The following is an 18721-nucleotide window of genomic DNA, read 5'->3' as shown; positions in this document are numbered from 1 at the left end:
AAATTACCTCAACCAAGAAGACTAACTGTGGAATTTACTAAAACATACCATGTTGAAAATAATTAATGGAAGCAGAGTTTGCAGAAGTAAAATTATGGCATTAAAAAACCCCATTACATGAATTCTTCTTCCAAGTGGCCTGCCTCATAGCAGCTGTAGAAATAAGGGCATTGTGGCAATAAAATGATGTTGGTAATAAAAGACATGCTAATAATATCCATGTGCCATAGTATTCAGTGCTTTTGTGTTTGTTTCAGGAAAAGAGACGATAATCAATATAGTAGCCTATCTGGACTACTTCAAAATCCAGCTGATTCCCTTACTAACTATATTCCATAGAACAAACAGACAAATGTAAATCCTATCACATCATTCCTCTTATCAAACTATGTTATGGTTTCCCACCAAAATCTGAATAATCCAAAATCCTTACCATGCCCTATAAGACTGTAACAGGACCTATCTTAGGCCTACCTCTCTGACATTGTCTCCTACTACTCTCCCCACTCTACTATACCATGTTAGTTATACTTGCTATATTGACAGTTCTCAGATACTCTAAACTATCCCTGCTCAGAACTTCTGTTCTTTCCACAGAACTAATTTTTGCATAGATTGCTTCTTTACCACATTCAAGTATCTACATATATATCACCTCCAACTTCTGTTTCCAGCAATGCAGCAAACTAGGTATCTTGAAAAAACGCCTCCCCAGTAGAGCTAAAAATGCTAGATAATATATTTTAAATATTTTAATGCATATTATTTCAATGTATTATTTTTATATTATGTATTAATTTGTAACGATAGATACTATATTTATAATAGTTAACTGATAGTAAATTACCTCACCAGAATGCTAGATAATATATTTTTAAATATTTTTAATGCATAGTTTAATGGAAAAGTTTTTTCAATCCCAGAAACCAAAATGTTAAGCAAAAACATTAATCTCAAGAGGTAAGAGAACATTGGAAACAGTATTTTGTAATTAATGTTTTTGCTTAAACATTTTGGTTTCTGGTGTTGAAAAAAACTTCTCCCATGGGGAGTTCTATAGTATGAAAGCACCATATGGTTATCCCATGAGAGGCAAAATGTTCTGACTTTTTTTAAAGACCAAGCTTGTATTTATTAATTCTTTACATCAAGTATCTTCCTCATCAACAAATTTTTAACTGGAGTTTTACAGCCATGTTAACACAAATAATTTAGGCATAATTTAAAGCTTTATTATTTTCATTGTTCATTTTAATTTTTTCTATATATTTTTAACATGTGCTGTTTTTTAATGTTTTATTATTATTTATGCCAAATAGAAAACTATAAGAAATGTACCAGATATTGATATGCTCACTACTGAGATTAAATCTCTATTAATATATTGCTTCTATTTAATATCCTCTTTAGATTATCTTTATTTTCAAAGAAACAAAACACTACAAATACAACTACAGTCCCACTTTCCACCCCTATCTACCCAGAAATAACACCCCACTTAAAATGAGTATTAACAAACTTATACATATTTTGTTCTTCTTTTGAGTAAACTTGCTAAATGTTTGGTACCATATCTATACTCAACCTTTTTTTTTTTTTTTAACCTACAAGTTTTTGAGATTTGTACACATTGACACATTCAAATCTAGTTCATTCATTTCATTCTTATGCTTCCCACTGGACCAAACTACAACGTATTTTTTCATGTACAAATATCTTTGTACATGCCTCCTTGAACAAGAGTTTCTCCCTGATAAGCAAGCCCCAGTAGCAGAAACGTTGAGTTACAGAGAACATGCATTGTCAATTTTATTTGCTAGTTCTAAATTGCCTTCCAAAATTATACCCATTGCCCTCCCTCCAGTCCTGCATTAGTGTTCTTATTTCTCCACATTATCACTAACAGTTGATATTAGCAAAATTAATAAATATGAAAATATAAAATGTTATATCTTTGTTTTAATTAACATTTTCTAATTCCTAAAGAGGCTGGACATCTTTACATATATTTATTGGACATCTTTCTTCCTCTCTGAATTTACTATTACATCTTTTGGCAATATTTCTTTTGATATTTTCAATTTCTAAAAGCATTTTATATATTCTGGACATAGATATTTCATTGGTAATATGAGTTGCAGCTGTTTTCTCTGTGACTTGTGTGTTCATTTTTTTTTTTACGTTTTATCATGCAGAAGTTTTTTGTCTTAATGTAGGAAAATGTATAAATATTTTCCTGTTTGCGCTTTGCATTTAAGAATTATCTACTAATGGCATAAAGAATACCTCCCATTTTTTTATTAAAAGTTTTAGAGCTTCTTTTGGTATTTATTTAAAAAAATTTTTTTAATGTTTGTTTATTTATTTTTGAGAGACAGAGTGTGAGCAGGGGAGGTGCAAAGAGAGAGAAAGACACAGAATCTGAAGAGGCTCCAGGCTCTGAGCTGTCAGCACAGAGCCCGACGCGGGGCTTGAACTCACAAGCTGTGAGAGCATGACCTGAGCCAAAGTCAGATGCTTAACCAACTGAGCCACCCAGGCGTCCCTGGTATTTAGATTTTTAACCTCACTGGAATGTATTTTTGTGAATGATGTGGTATGGAAATCTAAATTTATCTTGTACTCTTACATAGCCAGTATCTTCAGAAGTATTTGTTAAATAGTTCATCCTTTCCTATGGATTTTATCAGCTCTCAAATATAAAGCTCCCAAATATACATTGGTCTGATTTCAGTCTCTCTATTCTCTAGCAGTCTATTTGTCTATCTGCCCAAGTACCTCACGGTTTTAAACAATACATTTTCATATTACTGCCTAGGATCTGATAAAATGACTCATTGACCTTTTGTTGTTTTTTTCCTAGTCACTAAGGCTAATAGACTTTTGTACCCTGCCCCTTACATCAGTCAAAGGCTTCAGGCTGCCCCCTGGATGAGAGGGCAAAACTTCCAGGGCATTTCTGGGTAAGGTGGCTCCGTGAGCCTAAAGGCAATTCTCTGAAGTGTGTAGTCATAAGCCATTAGCAGCAAATACTTACAGCAGTGGAAAGATGGGTGAATAGTAGAAGGGATCTGGGTAGGTTTCTGGTACTGGGTCTCAAAAGTAAATAGACGGCACATTCAAATTGGGATAATTTATTTTTTTTTTAATTTTTTTTTAACGTTTATTTATTTTTGAGACAGAGAGAGAGCATGAATGGGGGAGGCTCAGAGAGAGGGAGACACAGAATCCGAAACAGGCTCCAGGCTCTGAGCTGTCAGCACAGAGCCCGACTCAGGGCTCGAACTCACGGACCACAAGATCATGACCTGAGCTCACGGACCACAAGATCATGACCTGAGCCGAAGTCGGCCGCTTAACCGACTGAGCCACCCAGGCGCCCCTCAAATTGGGATAATTTAAAGACAGCGTATTTGCAAAGAGACTATAAATGTGTGTTTAGGGTTAGGAAAACTACAAGGGATAGAGGTGTTACTATTTCAAAAACTGGGTGGGGGTGAGGGGGGGCAGAGGGTAATGGCATAGAGCAGTTACTGGAACCATGAAAGTTTCATGAAGAGAAAGTTGCTTTGAGAGAAGTAATGACCTTCATCAGCCCAGAGTGACTACTGGTGGGGAAGGGAGGGAGGTTTAGGAAAATAAATACCCCAATTTCATTCTCTTTCCTCCCTCTGACCTCCTGCTGGACTCTCCATTTGCTAAGCTCAATGGGAAGCCAGAGGAAGTTTTTAATACACTGCATATAGAACAACCCCCTGGAGGAGAGCTCAATGGGAAGGATGGAAATGAATGCGGACATTGTTTTCCATAAAGGCAAATAAAAGATGTTTCAGACAAACAAATGTCACCTTCTCTGAGCAATCTTTTCAACCATGCTATCTAAAATAATGTGCCTCTGGGGTGCCTGGTTGGCTTGGTTAGGTTTCCAACTCTTGATTTAGGCTCAGGTCATGATCTCACAGTTCGTGGGGATGCTGGGCTCTGTGCTGAAAGCATGGAGCCTGCTTGGGATTCTCTGTCTCTCTCTCTCTCTGCCCCTCCCCTGCTCACCTGCATGTGCTCTCTCTCTCTCTCTCAAAGTAAACTAGAAACTAAATTAATTAATTAATTAATTAAGGTGCCTCCAATCTCTGTCCTTTGTCACTACCCCAACCCCCTACTCAGCTATCTCCCTTCAAAGCACTTATATTTACATGAAATTATATTAAAAATTTCCACAATAATGAAAAAGCAAACCCAAGATAGCTGGGCAAAGTACAAAAATAAATAATTCACTAAACAAAAGTATAAATGTTTAACCACATTAACAGTCAAATAAACAAAACGCATTTTAAAATACATAATTTTTTACCTATCAAATTGACATATATTTTTTTTTAATTTTATGATGTTTATTTTTTGAGAGAGAGAGAAAGTGCAAATCCGGGAAGAGCAGAGAGAGGGAGACACAGAATCTGAAGCAGGCACCAGGCTCTGAGCTGTCAGCAAACAGCCTGAGGCGGGGCTTGAACTCACAAACCATGAGATCGTGACCTGAGCTAAAACCCGGCGCTTAACCGACTGAGCCACCCAGGTGCCCGGACAAATATTTAATACGGCAATTTCCAATGATATGGTTTGAGGAAAATACCTAAGGCCGGAGTATAAAATTGGTGAAATATTTCTTAAGAGTAATTTGAGAATTTCTATCAAAAAATTTTAAGATGTTGTTTTACCCAGGCATTCCTCTCTTAGGGATGTACTGTGGGAAATAATTCAAGATGTTCCCAAAGATGACAGTTATTTACAATGGCTAAAAACTGCCAACAATCTATCTGTCCAATAACAGGAAATAGTTTATCGATGTTTCCCAAAATGTGTTCCTTAGAGCACTAGTGTCATAAGATTCTGCTTGAGAAAGAGTTCCACAGTAATTAAGTGTGGGAATTCCCTTGGAATGAAAGGAAAAATTTACAAGCCAGGCTCACGTGACATAAAAGCTAAGCGACTACGTGGGTTCATAGTGAGTTCAAAATTCTAAATTTCGTCTTATTAGCCCTGAGTGCCAACCATCAGAACTAACAGAAGCAGGTCCACTATGAAGGCGTTTAGCCCTCCACAAAAGTACCTTGCGGTCAGGTGGAGGGGTGACCCCCCCGCTACAGCCACCGCGACCTCCGACTTCTGTGCTTTTGGCTCTCCCGACTAGAGCCTAGCCAGCCAAAGGACACCACACCACGCAGGCGCAGGAGCAGGCGCAGGCGCAGCGAGCCGCCAGTAGCGAGGCCAAGCCACGCCCCCTGCCCTGCAGCGCAGTTACGCCTGGGCGGGGATTTGACAGCAACTTTCAGTCATCGCACTACAGACGGTAGTGTGCCCTTTCGGGTCTTCAGCCCAGCACGCACACTGAAAGTCTGACTGGTGAGTTCTGATGTCTGCAATACGGGGCAAAGTTAACTAATTGGTTCACTAATTAAACGGATTGATTATCATTTTAACTGAAATTCATTTTTATGTTTTACATGAGATAATTCATTGTGTCGTTTGTTACCCATTTAGAATTTTAAAAGAACGAACATTTATTATTTCACAGTTTCTGTGGGTCAGGAATCTGGGCACAGCCTAGCTGGATGGCTCGGACTCAGTCAGTCATGAAACTGCAGGCAGGCTGTCAGCTAGGTCTGGGTTCACTTGACCCGGGAAGGTTCAGTTTGGAAGCTTACTCCTGTCATTGGCATGATGCAGTTCTTCACCAGCTGTTGGCTGAAGGCCTCCTTCTGTTCCTATCCATAGGACATACCCAATATGGCAGGCAGCTTCTCTCAGAGTAAGCAAGAAAGAGTGCAAGAGCCTAAGAAAGAAGCCACAATCTTTTTGTAACCTAATCTCAGAAGTGACATCTCATCACTTTTGCCATATTCTGTTAGAATCCAGGCACTAGGTGCAGCTCACACTCAAGGAGAGGGGTTACACACAGGCAGAACACCAGGAGGTGGGGATCACTGGGGCCCTTTAGCTGCTGCCTGTTACAGTCATTAACATGAAAGCCCTTGAAATTCTTAAGCGACTAAGACTTGCTAAGTAGCCCCTTCTCTAATCACAACGGAGATCTGACAGAAGGGTGGAGGAAGGGGCCACAAAGAGATACTGAATTTGTGAAATAGATGGGTAGATACCTAACATTGGGTTTTTTTTCCAATTTAGTTTGGTGAAGATTTTCACTGACTGGAGGAGGTTCTTGGGGCCCCGGGGAAGGAAAATGGGAGTGGATGGGTACTGACAGGAAAGGCAAAGGGTGGAGAAAAGAGAGAAAAGGTCTCAGAAACAATTTTCCCAAGGGCTAATTCAGCTTTATCACAGCAGTGTCACTTCAACCCATTCTGGGCTCATTTCTGGTGCAAATAATCTAGGCCTCTTGTGACTCATCTGCTTCCTCCTGCTTTTATGTACATTTTTTGTCATGTCTTGCTCCTTTGTACCTTAAGAAAATTCAGAAAGGAAAGAAAAGCTGGCAATATTCAAAGCAATCCAGTATTTTATTGCACTTAATCTCCAGAGTGAAAGAATAACGTTCTCCACTCTTGTTTCCAATGCCTATGTAGTTACACAGATAATTGGATAAGTTAACAGGGAAACTCTAAATAATTGCACAAGTCAGCACAATCAATTGAGGAATTAAAAAAAAATTGTTTTGACCTTAAATCCCTCAAATGTGGGACCTCAGTCAATTTATTTGTCAATAAATTGGTACCCCTCTTTCTCAACATTTGTGGGAATACTGTTTTTCCTCCTGAATTGACACAAACGATCTCATCCTTCCACCTACAATTTACTCAGTGAGACATATGAAAGTGGGGTCTATTTTTGGCTCCCTAGCAAAGCTGCTAAAGGGTATAATCTTTTTCTCTGCCCTGCCTGGGATGGACTAGGTGCCATAGGAGGTCTTTTCTATTTCTAATTTTTACAACACCTTTCAGCAAACAGCAGGTAAACAATTTTAATACAAGGCCATTTTCATTATGTGTCTGCTAGAGAATATGTCCCTGCATTAAAATAAACAGTAATAATATAAAAAAAGTTTGCTCATACAATAATAGCAACCTTCCTAAATTACAGTGATTGTGCCACCCAGCAGTATAATACAAAATGTGGTTTTTATCCCAAAAGACACAGAATTTATTATTTTCCACCTACCTGGCATTTTAGAGCACTTGGAACCAGGTTTCTGAAAGAACAATTCAGTACATTAGCTCTCAAATACAAAAAATATATTTTCAGCATTGAAATGACTCATTTAAAGCAGCACTTCAACAAAATGCTGTCCACCCTGCCCTGGTAATTATGTCACGTCTGGTGTATACTAATTTACACAGTGTATTGTTTTCCTGCGTAATTAAGGCTATTAAGCCGAATTCTGAGGCTGTGGTTAATTAATTAAACAAGCACGCAGAGAAGTTACTGACAGAGTCAGAGCCTTGTTTCCACTCTCCTGGTGGGCAAGATGCTAAAGAAATGGCTGTCACCTGGGACTCTCCCTCAGTCACAATTTTCTATTCACAGGGAAAAGTACAAAAGTCATTTCCCAAAAAGTAGACATTTCAATTCATTGCCCCACAATCTCTCACCACGGAATCACCAAGCATGACATAGTATTTAGAAATAAAAGCATATAATGAAACTGATTACCACTTCTCCATACTTTCATCAAAGTGAAGGGTGTTCCAATATACTTGCTTTGGGTTACCTTCAGATACTATCTCTTCATGGATTATAAACTAGATTAAGTCAGGGGGAGGTGCTTTGTACAGACTTTTCATTCTTTTCAAGGTGCTTTCTCCAGACTTTTCATTCTTTTCAAATTCATCCAGAATAGTAGATCTAAGCATTCTTTGTGTCAGCCACGAACACATATGAGAAAATCCTAACTGGCTTGGGTTTCACAATCCTTAAACAATTGTAACATTTCTAATTTTTTTTACACCACACCAATGCTGTGCTTTCCACCCAGTGCACTAGCCCAGGACACTGCCCCCAAAGCACTGGAGAAAAGTGGGATACCCAGAAGCAATGATCTTCAGTATCTCTTTTTCAGTTATGTAGCCTTTTCAAACATGTCCTTAAAAACTAATCTTTAGACATCTCTTTCAAATGTTCTGGTTTTTTTTTTAACTTTTTATAAATGTAAATTTGTATTACAAAATAAATATTTGTATTTCACAATGACTCCATATTTGGAAAATGTTAACTTCTCTCTTTCAACTATTCATAGTGATTATTTGATTATTACTAATCATTGCAGGAGTAGTTATCGAATCTTACTACTGTTACTGTGTCCAAGAACCCAGATCTTCAGGAGAAGTGGGGAACCCACTGTATGAAGAAATGCTATAAATCAGATAAATGCCAGTGTATGGTACTATTCTGTGTATGTTCTGGCAACATAATTAGGAGATCAAGTATAAGACAATTCAGAATTCTTTAATGCACTTAAAATCACTGTCATGAAGCAATGGATGGCAAATTTGCATGTGAAAGGAGTGTGAACAGCATGTAGGAAGAATTGTGAAATTACTATAGTATTTATTATTATAACTTGGTGTCATGCTAGTCTCATTTTAGAATGAACTATAAGAATGGATTAAATTAGTGCCATTTTCTTTCCTTGTTAACATCTTTGTCACAAGAGCAAGCTGTCAGAATTTTATCTAAAATAGGCCATGGATTATTCCTCATGATAGTTGGCCATTTCTAAACTGTGGCTTTGATTGGTTGTTCTTACCCCTGTCCATGCAGACATGTAGGTTGAACACAGGGAAATAATAATCTTTTAAGAAACTAATCAGGTTGCAGACACCCTGATAAAGGTAGGAAGGACAGTATTATGTTACGATTTCAAAACAGCCTTTGCTCATAAAACATTATCTTCCGAGAAAATGCTTTTGACTATTGCTAAAAAAAATACTCTTTGACACATGACTTTAGAATAAGGACTACTCAGAGATGTGTAATCTTACTAGTATTTCTCCAAGTTTTTTAACTGTCAGAAGATAATGTACAATGAACATTTCTCTCAGGGGTCAGGAGCACCATGGTCTAGTCAACTTTAAGATAAATGGTGATCAGAATTTGATGATTTGTTACTTTCTTCCTGTGTCTTTATCTCACTCATTGGTCCCCTAGGCCTCAGTTTCTACATATAATGTGGAAGCTCTATTAGTACAGCTTTTTCAGAGAAACAGAACCAGTGGGATATAAAAGGAGATTTATTCTGAAGAATTGACTCACCCAATTACGGAAGCTGAGAAGTGCCATGACCTGCCTTCTGTGAGCCGAAGACTCAGGAAACCCAGCGGTGTAATTCAGTTCAAGTACAAAGGCCTAGGAAACAGGGCAGCTGATGTAAATCTCAGTTGAAGGGCAAGAAAAAAGGTGATAAGCCCACCCACTTTCGGGAAGGTTAATCTACTTCACTGAGTCCACTGATTCAAATGCTAATCTCATTCAGCAACATCCTCACCGACACATCTAGAAATAATGTTTAACCAGATATATGGGCATCCACTGATTCAGTCAAGCCAACACATAAAACTATCACAGATGCCCCTTTCCACTATGATTTTCCTCCCTGCCAATTCCTCATAACAGGGGTTACTATAGGTCTTGGTTTGCCTGGGACTGTCCCACTTTATGCCTGTTGTCTTAGTTAAACTATTAGAAGCATTTTCTTTCACTCTCAAAAGTACCCCAGCTTGAACAATACATTATATGATCATACAATCATAATACTTTCTAAGAGCCTCTCTGAGACTCATCACTGTTTATATTTTACTACATAGATATGTCTTTATATTTTACTACATAGATAGCTCCCTTACTAGACTGATTTGAGGACAGAATCTAGCTTCACTCATCATTTTGGTTATCACAGGGCCTTGTACAGAGTATATACCTAATAAATATTTTTTTAATTAATGAAAATATAGAGTGCTAAATCACTACAGTGCCCAAAACTATAGTCATTAACAGTTTTGAAAAACTAGTATCTAGAAGAAGATAGCCTTATTTTATACTGAGTAGATCAAACCCCACTTGAAACATCTGTGTAGTAGGTGACAAGGCTTCTGGGTAGAATTTTCATGTGTACCTTAGATGAGAGCACCCAGCTAAGGAAGCGAGTGCAGCTAGCATTCAGCCTTACTCCATTTGTCATTAATATATGTTCTATTTGGTCTAGTGGAGACCTGCTACCTAGTTTCCAGAGGTCAACACAGGTTTTATAGGACCTGAAACTTATACAGTTTGGTGTGGGGGTGGGGGGGCGGGAGCACTTTCAGAATAAACAAAAAAACTTATGAATACAAAACTAGGTATGAAGGTTTAGAATAAGAAGTCAAATTTGGAAAAGTTATCAAAGTATCACAAAATTCATAGGAATAATGCAATACTTTTGTTATTTATCTGTTTGGCATACCTCTATAATACTGTTTCTCCTGCTTTTTGGCTACAGAAACTTTTTCTTAAAGACTATTATATTATTTCTTTTTTAAGTAATCTCTACCCCCAACATGGAGCTCAAACCCACGACTCCCAACATCAAGCATCTCATGCTCTACCAACTTAGCCAACCAGGCACCACTGGCTACAGAATACTTAAGTGATTTTTTGGCATGTGGTACCCCTTTCCCCAGTGCCATCTGTTGAAGAGACTGTTCTTTTCTCATTGAATGGCCTTGGAGCCCTTGTTGAAAATCAACTGTCCATATACATAAAAATTTATTTCTGGGCTCTCAATTCTATTCGATCAGTCCATATGTGTATCCTTATGCCAGTAACACACTGTTTGGATTACTACATCTTTGTAGTAAGTTTTGAAATCAAGAAATATGAGTCTTCCACTTTGTTCTTCTTTTTCACAATTATTTTGATTATTCAAGGTCCTCTGAAATCCTATATATTTCATTTCAATTTTCAAATCAGGACTAAAGCAGCTAGAGTAATTTAACTGTATACAGAAGTGATTGCAAACATATAAATGGATCCCACTGAATCCAAATAGTATGCATTCCAAATCAACTTTCACTTAGTTGTATCCAAGAACTGCTACGGGCTGCTAATGCACTACCCTACCTGTGATGGACGGAAAGTTGAAATGGAAAGGCATAGACAGCAATGGATAAAATATCTTCTTTTGGCAAGTTTTGCTAAGACATATGCCCATATGAACTCATTTCTAGGGCCCCATGTGTGTGAGGTACCCTGAAATTTTTGCTTCACTGTAAATTTGGCTCCTAGGCTTTATGAGCCCATGAGAACAACCCGCAAATACCTAAATGACATCATATAGAAGTTGGAATTAGGATTTGACTGAGACTACTCTGAAGGTACTGAATGTACTGACTTTAATCTCTGAGAATGATTGATTTAATAATCTGTATTTTGGGGTCTACACCGCACCAAAGCAGCTTTGTGGAAAGTAAGAAATAAATCCAGTCAATCATGTGAATTTATCAACTACACAATCCCAGATAACCTGATGTATAAACAAAGCTTCTCAGTTTAGAACATTATCAGTGAGAAATCTATCTTTTTACATCTGTTTCTGTGTGTCTCCCTTCATTGATCTTAAGTTTAAGAACAGAAATTCTCCATCTTTAAATCCCCAACATCTAGCTCAGCATCTAGCCTATTCTGGTTGCATACAAGAGGTACAAATATGTTTTTTTAATCAGTGGAGGAATTAATAAAGGTTTAGATTATTAACCCACAATTTTTATTTAGTGCTTATTGTACACAAAGTATTATGTGGGAAAACTTTTCTTTTGTCCCTCAGGAATCACATGACATTTTAAGAAAATAAGAATTATAGGGGTGCCTCGGTGGCTCAGTTGGTTAAGCATCCAGGTCAGGATCTCACAGTTTGTGAGTTCAAGCCCTGTGTCAGGCTCTGTGCTGACTGAGCAGAGCTTGGAGCCTGCTTCAAATTCTGTGTCTTCCTCTCTGTCTGCCCCTCCCCTACTCACACTTTCTCTCTCTCTGTCTTTCAGAAATGAATAAACAATAAAAAAAAATTTTATTAAAGAACGGTAGGGAGACTATCACAGTTAATTCAAAGGAATTGAATGGCTCTGAGTGAAATAATAGACAAGTAGAAATAAATAGACCAGTTTCCGGTCAATGTCACATTTACTCAAGTTTGTTTAAAGCCTTCGGAGTGCAGACGCCCCAGGGCTCTTTTTGCTAAAGAAGAATCATTCCTTCAGTGACAACTTGTGCTGTTCCCTTAGGAATACACTAAGACTGACATATTCTGTCCATGTGGAGCTAATAGTCCTACAGAACTAGATACACACAATCACAATCCCCAGATGATGATGAGATTCAACTACAGCAGCTTTCATTCTTTCATTATTAAGGGTCTTCTGACCCCAGTTTCTAACGTGCAAGGGTGGAGGGGGACATGTTTTCCCAACAACAACAGCAACTGGTGTCTACTTAAGATAGCATCATATTCCACAGGTAAAGGGGGTCACTCCTACAAGACAGCCCTTACCCCCCCTACACACACACACACACACACACACACACACACACACACACACTCACACATACACTTCAGATGCCAGTGGAGAGTTCAAGTTGTCACCGGGGCTTTAGATGAAATTGCTAAAGGTCAGAGATTCCAACCACCCACTCCTTGGGTCTGATTAATTTGCTAGAGCAGCTCACAGAACTCAGAGAAACATTTTACTCACTAGATTACTGAATTTATTATGAAAGGACATAACTCAGTAACAGCCAGATGGATGAGATGCCCAGGGCAAGGTATGTTGGAAAGGGCTCCAGGCTTCCCATACCTTCTCCAGGGTGCCAGTCTCCAGCACCTCCATGTATTCACCAGTCCAGAAGCTCTCTGAACTTTGGGTTTTTATGGAGGCTTCATTAAAAAGGCATGATCGGGGCACCATGGGAGGCTCAGTCCGTTAAGTAGCTAATTTCAGCTTAGGTCATGATCTCACGGTCCATGGGTTCAAGCCCCGCATCAGGCTCTGTGCTGACAGTTCAGAACCTGGAACCTGCTTCAGATTCTGTGTGTCCCTCTCTCTCTGCCCCTCCCCTGTTTCTCTCTCTCTCAAAAATAAACAAACATTAAAAAATTTTTTAAAAATAAAGGCACAATTAAGGAAATCATTGATCATTGGTGATTGAACTCAACCTCCAGTTCCTCTCCCCTGCCCAGAGGTCAAGGGGTGAGACTGAAAGTGCTGACCCTCCAATCACATGGTTGGCTCCACTGGCAACTAGCCTCCATCCTTAGATGCAGTCCAAAAGTCACCTCAGTAACATAAGAAGACACCTGTATAGCTGTCATCAGTTAGGAAATTCCAAGGGATTTAGAAGTTCTGTGCCAGATATGGGGATGAATACCAAATACATATTTCTTATTATAAATCACAATATCACAATTGTTAAGTTGCTCAGGTCTCTGTCTCATGCAGTTAGCAGGTGGCAGTAGCTGCCCCAGTGAGGTAATCAAGATCCCATCCAGGAATGAGCTACAGATAGCAGTCAGTACTGCCAGTGTGTTCTGTAACACTTAGACATCAAAGCAGAGAGAAATTGAGAATTGTAACAAAAGGTTTTTTAGTTGAATTGTTATTATGGACTGAATGTTATGTCTTCCCAGAATTCATATGGTGAAACCCTAATCTCTGTGTGATAGTATTTGCAGGTAGGGCCTTTGGTAGGTAATCAGATCAAAAAGGTAGAACCCAAAAAAAAAAAAAAAAAAGGTAGAACCCTCATAAATGAGATTAGTGTCCTTATAAGACAAAAACAAAGCAAAACAAAACAAGAACTAACTAGCTCTTTTTCCACCTTGTGAGGACACAATGAAAAGGCAGCCACTGCCAACTATGAAGAAAGCCCTTATCAGAAAGTGACCATGCCAGCACCCTGATCTTGGACTTCCAGCCTCCAGAACTGTGAGAAATAAATTTATGTTGCAGATAAACCATCCAGTTGATGGTATTTTTGTTATAGCCACCCAAATTGCCTAAGACAACTGTTCTTAAATTTCTTTCATTTTACCTTTTTTGTGTGTGACAAATTTTGCCCTTCAAATATTAACCATGCCTAGTCAGTAGACATGCTGTTTATGAGTGAGGACAAATAAAACATTAAAAACCAAAGCTTATCTGCCAAAAGCAAAACCAGCCTAAATCTCAGATATACTACGTGTGGAACTAAGAAAGGTAGATGAGAGGAGAATAAAGAATGTCCATAAAAATGGACATTGCTCATTTGGATAAGGCAGAAAAGAAACAGTAATGTTTTATTCTCTACAGTAAATTTGATGATTCAGGAAACAGAAGCTTAAGTGCTTTAGTATTACAAATTTCACTATTTTAAAGAGAAAATTTTAACCTGTAGCATCAAAAACATTGATGTTTGTTAAGTTTAGGAGAAGCGAGAACAGGACCTTGTTGTGGGAGTCTGGAACAAAAGGACCTGCAGGGAGAGGCAGAGTGCTGAGAGGATGGGTGCCGGCCTTGGTAACATGTGGCCTGGGCTGGAATCCTACCTCTGCCTCTTTCTCACTCTTCGACTTTGGACATGTAATTCTACATCTCTGTGCCTCAGTTTCCTCATCTGCTTTGTGGGGAGGAAGATATTAATATTTGTATTCTAGATTACTATGCATAATCTCCTATACCTACTTTAATTATACTAACGTAGTGTTATGAGGAGATAACTTAGTTAAATCATTTCCTCTGCCTTGCTCAGTACCTGGTACTTCATAAACACTCAGTGAACTCTCAGAAGAAAATCTTTCAGGGGCACCTAGATGGCTCAGTTGGTTAAGGGTCCGACTTCGGCTCAGGTCGTGATCTCATAGTTCATGGGTTCAAGCCCCACGTCAGGCTCTGTGCTGACAGCTCAGAACCTGGAGCCTGTTTTGGATTCTATATCTCCCCCTCTCAGCCCCTCCCCTGCTCACTCACTCTCTCTCTCTCTCTCTGAAAGATAAATAAACATTAAGAAAGAAAGAAAGAAAGAAAGAAAGAAAGAAAGAAAGAAAGAAAGAAAGAAAGAAAACCTTTCAAATTTTACTGACTTTTTTGCCTGGTTCTATATACTCAGTATTTGACTTTTATTAAAATGAGTTTTAAAAGACTGCTATTATTGCCATAACTATTGAGTGCCTATTAACTACATCATGAAATGGGTGAGCATATATGACAGCTATCAGCATTTAATCCAAAAGGGCAATCCTGGACCCTCTGGCAATTTTTTCCATATACTAATTTGTTATTAGGTTCATCTGGAGGTGCCATTTATGAGACCCCACACAAACCAAACCATTAATCAGAATTAATCACAGGAGTAAGATAAAAGCCTATGGCCAGCCCTGGGCCAGAGCAGCCTCTTAACGCAGTCAGAATGCATTAAAACTGTGGACACCGCAGTTTTTTGCAAACGATGTGGGAGGGGAGAGGAAACAAGCAAACAGGTTTCAGAGATTAAAGACAATATGATCTTCAAATGAACCTGACTTAATGCCGCTTACAAGGGTCAGATCAAGGGTGAAGAAATGAGAATTGGCCAAACACTAGAGCAATTTCCAGCTATATAAAAAGCCACATATTCTTTTCTTCACCTACAACAGAAAATACACTGAGAGACAAGGAGGGTTGATCGTGGATGCCAAAAATGTACTTTCCATTCTTTGAGGCTTCTAAAGTCTCTTCCTTTATCCATTTTCTATTTTTCCTCATATTGCCATTCTCTGTTTTTGTCAATGACCTTTCTTCAATACAACTCAGCCTCTGTCTAATGGCCTGAAGAGGACTTCTTCACATGATGGAAAGCTTTAGATTTAAGATCCACCCCCCCCCCCCACTTCATTAGAGGGAAAAGTGAACAGCCTCTATGTGCTGGGTGTTAATGAATGTGAAGAAAGATTTTTTTTGTATGTGTTTTACACATTATGTTCTTGACTCCTAGAGGTGCTACAATAAATTGCCGCGCTTCATTTACAAGGAGCCATAACAGAAGCAAAATGAGAATCTGGCGACAAATTGCTTCTCAGTCACCCTGGGTCAGGCTGTTGGGGCTAATGAGAAGAGGGGCTCTAATTTTAAACTCCTCCTCAACCAAGCTATTCCTGCATTAATGTTCACTGTTGTAAATTGTAAAGTCAAATGAAGGAGCGCTGTTGAAAATTAACCAGTATTTTTATCCTTTGAGTACCCAATAAAGCATATTTTGGCTTCTGTAGCTTGTGGTTATCGAAGGCGGCTCAGCTTACACCAGGAGTGCCAGCCTTCTCCATGGACTCCCCCCCTCGTCGATATCACACCACTCTCCTAATTCCTCTGGCTTTTACACCCAAGCCTTCCTTCCACCTTCACAAAGAAAAATCTACTGGCAAAAGTAAGTAGTATAGGTTTTCAACAAGATTATAATGTGGCCTACAGGAACAGTGTTTGAAACCAGCCTTTTTGTGGGTCCATTGAGCAAGATCCCATACACAAGCATTCAAAGTCAGAGAATTGTACTCTCCATTTAGTCCTGCTGTAAGTTTAATGCTCTGTAATTGTGCACATGGAGGAAGAGCCTAAGTAAATCACTGACCCTGTGAGGGCTGGAAGCACTTTGTCTTTGGAAGCCTAAAGCAGGATTTGAACAAATAATGAGAAACCAATGCAGTACCTGCCTTCCACAAAATACTTTCCTAATCCCACATTTTGCCAGTTCATAAAAGTAAACAGCAGGCAAAAAGAGATGCAGGAGAAAGGAAGATGTTTTATCAGACTATGTAGGATTTTGATCCCACGTGGATGAACAGGCAACAACTCAAAATTCAAGGTTTGTATTTTGGGTTTTTTTGGTCATGTGTTTTAAGCGAGTATTAATGAAATGAAGTTCCTCTTCTGTGTAATGTGTCTGTCCGGGTGCATTCTTCCATGGAATCACTACATAAAATACAAATTAACCACACTACCCTAGTCTAATCATTGTAATCAGTTATGTTTTCATGTGTACATTACTGATATATAAGGCTGTTGTAGTTCTTGTGTGTGGTTTAATTGCTTGTTTTTGCATATCTTGTGTGATTGATGATGTTCTAGAAATCTTTTCCCCTAAAGGAGACTTTGTAAATTACTTTGTTTAGATGCTAATGATTGTATTTCATTAGTGGCCCTCTCATCCAGAATCATCTTTAAATGAATGAATATGCCATAATTAAAAATCTGAATTATGAATTACTTTGAAAGGAGACAACATTGTCCCGATTTCCCACTGCGACACAGTGTTATTTCAATTATGTAAATATGTTTAATCATTCCCCTTTTGTTTTTCTAATTATTTAATATTAATGTTGCTTTACCCCTTTATTGCTACAAGAAGGGATATGGCATCTTAAATGAGAGTACTTAGACAAGTGATACACAGATGACTAGATTAAAGCAGACATTTATCAGAATGCATAACCCATTTCAAAAACAAACATGCTATTAACATTCATACTAATATAGCAACACTGGCTATAATTGCACTTCATGAATGTTTTGTCTGTACAAATCTAATGTATTCACAATGAACAATTTCCAATTATTGTTTTTTCTTATAGAAAGTCCAAAACCCCTGGTGAAAGTTTCAATTATCTAGAGGTGTACATCTGAACCAACCAGAAGATCCCCATTTTTTCTACGGTAGGAAATACGCAGCTGCTCGAGTACTACTAGACATGACATATTCGACTTTCACCCACCCACCTTTGAACCTTCAAAAAACGTTTGCTAAAAAGAATGTGTTTTTAAGTCCCCCCCCCTTTTTGCACTCACTCCCTGAAGTAGGAGAAATATTAGGAAATTTACTCTTCCACTCAACAGCTCTCACATGAGCCTTCAAGAAGCTACGCTTATGAGAGAAGCATGAACCCAGCGGAGGAGAGCTCCGGAAGGGTCACCGTGTATGACAGTCAACTTTATATATTCACACTTCAGGCATCTTATTCAAACCAACTGCAGAAGCCTGATTTGTTCTTTCGAAAACATTACGCTGACTTCAATTTAGACATTTCTATTTTGGTGCAGCTAGACTACACAGGAGTGTGTTCCTCTACCATTTAGTAATTTAGATACTTTCAATATTATTGCTAACTGACTCTTGAGGTATAAGAGCCTTAATTATGTTGGTTTAATATTTTGTGCTTAAATATTGTTATTTGTAAACTAACAGTGGGAAACACTACAACTTCCCCACGTTCCTTTCTTATTTCACTGTTACAATAAAATATGCTATTGTTGATTGACTGTTGAGTTTTATTAATAATATTAATAATATTAAGATCATGATGAAAATATTTGTACTTTCATTACATATTAAAAGAGTGAGAAATCTTTAAAGACCTCCTTTCTCAACCACATTTTTTTTTTTTTACTAATTTGAACCTTTAACTTTAGTAACCACAGAGACAAGAATTGGTGTTTAATATTGTATCTGGGTATAACTTGCACACAAACATACAAATTACTTCACTATATCTACAAAACCCTCGATGACATCACAGTATCTGTACGTAAGCAAAATATTTATTTACAAGTTATAAAGAAAATTGTGGAAACTGTTTTCCACTTAATATAATACATTTTATTTCTCGTGGTTTTTTTTCTCAATGAGAGAAAAAACATTTCTCATTGAGAAAACATTCTCATACCCAAGGAACTACTGATCT

The 18721-nt window shown here is 38.2% G+C and overlaps 2 long non-coding RNA genes across 3 annotated transcripts in view; one reads left to right on the top strand and one right to left on the bottom strand.

Moving 5' to 3' along the window:
- Positions 1 to 5182, bottom strand: part of LOC122222471 — a 49063-nt gene extending 43881 nt beyond the window's left edge. The window contains exon 1 of the long non-coding RNA XR_006203771.1: positions 5108 to 5182. This is a non-coding gene — a long non-coding RNA (uncharacterized LOC122222471). The remainder of the gene's footprint in view (positions 1 to 5107) is intronic.
- Positions 5183 to 5315: 133 nt separating this feature from the next.
- LOC122221302 lies at positions 5316 to 18257 on the top strand. 2 transcript variants are annotated; one of them, XR_006203150.1, is made up of 5 exons: positions 5316 to 5400; positions 9160 to 9408; positions 13863 to 13961; positions 16259 to 16413; positions 17615 to 18257. It is a non-coding gene; the product is annotated as an uncharacterized LOC122221302 (long non-coding RNA). The 2 variants fall into 2 exon arrangements; XR_006203149.1 differs by lacking the exon at positions 9160 to 9408.
- Positions 18258 to 18721: the final 464 nt, after the last annotated feature.

The sequence above is a fragment of the Panthera leo genome, chromosome B3 (assembly GCF_018350215.1).
Source record: "Panthera leo isolate Ple1 chromosome B3, P.leo_Ple1_pat1.1, whole genome shotgun sequence".
NCBI lineage: Eukaryota > Metazoa > Chordata > Mammalia > Carnivora > Felidae > Panthera > Panthera leo.
The sequence above is the reverse complement of the archived record's forward strand: the minus strand, read 5'-3'. Positions and strand labels throughout refer to the sequence as shown.